Source organism: Buceros rhinoceros, unplaced genomic scaffold (genome assembly GCF_000710305.1).
Source record: "Buceros rhinoceros silvestris isolate BGI_N320 unplaced genomic scaffold, ASM71030v1 scaffold9582, whole genome shotgun sequence".
NCBI classification, from domain to species: domain Eukaryota; kingdom Metazoa; phylum Chordata; class Aves; order Bucerotiformes; family Bucerotidae; genus Buceros; species Buceros rhinoceros.
In genome coordinates, this window is record NW_010397158.1 from 6,158 (window position 1) to 10,253 (window position 4,096).

The following is a 4,096-nucleotide window of genomic DNA, read 5'->3' on the forward strand; positions in this document are numbered from 1 at the left end:
TCTGGTGGATGCTGAAGTCAATTGGCACCTCTTATTACTGGTCAAAAAACCACCAAGGGTTTGGTGTCAAGAGCAGCCCAACAGCAGTTGGTATCTCACTATTACTAAAATTCTCATCATTTGACTGCAGCGTGACTTTGCCTTTAGTATATTGATAGCATTTATTTTTCAGTAATATACCTACTGCAAATTCATGATGCAATGTTTAGATTTTATACTACTACCTTAATTAAAGAAACAACTGAATAGTATTAGTGGCTTGCAGATGAGAAGATGACTTGAGACCAGGGTTTGGTTGGTTTTCAGCTCTTTTCCAGCTTATTCTGTACAATTTGGGCATGTCGCCTGATGTCTCTTCTTCAGTTGGCCAGAACATAAAATGGGTATGTTACTGCCTGATGCTGGGAAGATACTGGCTTAAAGCAAAGATTCGGTACTGGTGCTGAATTCAACTATTTTTAGCTTTAAAAACCCGAGTTTTGCTTTGGTTTATTTCCTGTGCAAAGATGTGTTAAAAGGTCTGAGTACAAAATTCTTACGAACTGTAGAGTCCCACGGTATCTCTTAACTAATCTTTGTTGAATAGCTGTCTTAGATCTATACCACTTGGAGGTCAGTGACGTGAGCTCTGAGATGGTTGTAAGGGATGGGGAGATGCTGGCCAGTCACGGTGTGAGCTGTGAAATTGCCTGCAGGACAGCCGGGGAGGTTGCAGGATGGGTAGGCAGCGCTGTTACTGGGCAGGAACGTTACACAGAACTTGACAAAACAGCTCCCGTATCTGCTGAGAGCATCTCTCCTCCTGATGTCAAGACCTGTGCAATTTTGGAGTGGTGTTTTGCAAGATGAGGTGAATCGTCCAGTGCTCTCCCTTGCTCCAGCCCTGTTGCTGCTGTCTGTTGTGTAAGATGCTCACCTTGCAGTCTTGTTCGACCACGACCGATCTCATCCAGCCTGCTAGCCCGGTGATAAGGTGCACAGCTTTCCTCTGGGAAGCTGAGTTACAAGAGAGCTTTTTGATGGGTGCGAACTGGCCCAGCACGTGGGCAGTTCTACCTCTTTAGGGACTTCTGGAACTGCAGCCTGTGTCCCAGGACGCTCACAGCTGCTCCCAAATAACAGCAGTATCAAGGTACATGTGTGCCTGTCTGTGCTGGACCAGCTTTGATTTTTGCAGGAGACAGCACAAGTACTTCTCAAATGAGCACTGCAGTAAGGAGATGACTACTGCTTCACAGTGGCATTGCAGTTGGCCTGATCTGCCAGTTGAAGCTATTAGCAAAAAAATGCAATGTTTGATTACTTTTGGGACATTTCAGATAAAAGTTTTTATTGGAAAGAGAAAATCAATTAATTTGTTGCTGTTCTGCTCAAGCAGTTTAAAACATGGCTTTTCTATGAATGTTACTTTATTGACCATGGTAGAGCAATAGTCCAGCATCTCTTGAGAAGAACAGGTCTGTTTATACTGAGTGGCATGAACCAGCGAAGGAAGCACTGAATACATTTCTGTTGAGCAACAGAAATGGGTAGGTAAAGTAGGAAAATTTGTTAAACTCAATCTTTGGAAAAGATGGTACGTCTTTGTGACTGTTCTCAGTGGGATGACCGTCTGCAAGCTAGTGTACGACAGAGAGAGAATTAAACGAAGCATGGCTGTCCTAACATTGATTTGTACTAGTAATTTTGTTGAAAGAATAATGAAAAATCTTAAGAGTGAGTCATTTAAATTTTTAGGAGCAGATAGTAATAAAAATATGCCCCCCTCTCATTTTTAGAGTAGAGAGCATTGTAGATATTAAATTGTTGTGCGCTTGAGAAAAATGGTTTCACTGTGAGAAAGAAATGAGATTTTTAGAAGACTAAGTGCAGCCAACCCTGTGTGCCTTTATCTGTATGTTAATTAATTTATTTTTATGAGGACTGTCATGGGGTTTTTGTTTTGTTTTGGTTGGTTGGTTTGGTTTGTAGGATTCCAGTGCAGCTGGTAAAGCTGCACAGCTGGGAAGCTGTGTGCAAGCTTGTGAACTAACAGAGAGCTGGTAGCTTCCTTTCATATGAAAGAAGCAGAATATGTGCATTTAGCATTACAATGCAAAAACCTGTATTTAAATGTAAAGTCTTGCTCTTCGTTTACAATGGAAACTGTTGCTTGCAAAGGATGCTCTGCAAACCTGTGTTTTAATGCATATACTTGTAGTTTTTATTTGGTCTTGGGTAATTTGTATACTGCAGCCTGTTGAGCACTGAGCAGGAGCAGCCTATTTTCAACCTTCATTTGTTTACGCAAAACCAGTTGAAACAGAGTATTATTTAGTCCTTTCTTTTGTTGCACACCACAGTTCTCTTACCGTGATGTTTGTGAAGGGTCCTGTGCTTTGGGATTGCTACCAGGTCCGATTTATGAATCATCTGATAAAGAGCCAGCTCCACTCCCAGAAAAGTGCCTTAGGTGAAATTGTACGCCAGTGAATCAGCTTTAGGGCAGCATTTTCAAAGGAACACTATATAAATTACACAGTATCTGTGTGGGGGTGGCTTAGTGTTATGAGAAATCTGCTCTAGAGCATCTTACACCCACATCCACATAGAGCTGAGTCAACTGCCTTGAGTTAAAGCGAGTGCTGGTAACACTTGTGTGGTTTTAAGTGCATGGGTATGTGTGACACTTAAAATAAAAAAAAAAATGTATGGTATCTTGGGGAGGAGATGAACAAGCCCAAAGGACAGCAGTTGGGAAATCCAGAAATCTGCGTTTGGATGCAGATTAGTCTTTTCCAATAGAGGTCCAGTTATTTGGCTTGATTAGTTTTTAGTTAGACATTTTGTTGTTGGACATATCTGTATGTGTTACTTGTAGTAGAATGTCACTGGTGAGTTTGCTGAATTACATGTCACTTGGCTTCCAAGGGGAAGGAAGATGATTGGAGCAGGATGAAAGCATGGCCAACATGCAGGTACACCTAGGGAAGTTTTTGGTGATGCTTCAGAAGTGGCCGGAGACATTAGCACTTTACATCCTCAGAGTGCTGTGGCTGTCCGTCAGAAGAGGACATAACTTCGGTCTTTGCCAAAACTTTCTCCTATGTTATGAGGCAGTCTTGTGTGTTGCAGTTAACCCTTCAGTGCCCAGATCATGTGCTGCCTCTGTGCTTTCCCAACCCACCATCCTTAGACACACGGTCCATTGTTTGATTCGGAGTGCCTGACGAGCTTGCCTGAGTGCTTTCATTTTTAAAACCAGTCAGATGTTTTAATAATCTTATTGGCCCCATATGTATACATTTCTCATTACCTCTCTCACACCTCTGATTTATTACATCTGTGCTTAGTTATGTTGCGTAAACATGAGATAATGTAATCCACTGGTGATGGAAATAATCATTTATGGAAGTATGAGCCACTATAGTCTTTTTAGTTCTATATAAATATGAAAACATACTCAGATGTAGTTGAAAATACTGATTTCTTGGTGCTAGGCTCTATGGTAGTAGGTGCTCTGAAAGGATCTCTGTAGTTAGCTGTGTGTTCTGAACAAGTAACTCCTGTGCAGCAGCAGCACAGTTTAACTTTTCGTTTACCTAGTCACAAATGCCTGAGAATGTTCTTGATGTTATTTTCTGCAAAAATGTAGGCACAGTTTCTCATTTTTCAGAAATACTGCTTGTGAATGAATGGCTAGTGGTGTAAGGAGGTCAGTTGTTCAAACTTTCCTTTCAGGGCTAACTAAAATGGTATTAGCAGACAGTGTTCTGCTAGATAATATTCTTTTCATTTAAACAATTGCTAGAAAAGAAGTGGTCTGCTGGACTCTGAATAAGAGGAAATCTGTCAGTAAGCTAAAGCAGCTTTTAACAGCAAGCTGCTGTGGCAAACTTTGTACTTCTGAAGTAAGAATCTATCATACCCGTAGTTGCAAAAAAAAAAAAACCCAAACCCAAAGAGCTGGTTTGCTTCATATAAGCTAGGCATTCTTTATCATTAATCAGTTCAATAATGCCCGAAATGACATTGTACAATTAAGGTTAGGGTTCCATGGCATTTATTAAGTATTTCAGGCCTTATCGTTTGTTTGGGTAAAACTAATTTCCTGCTG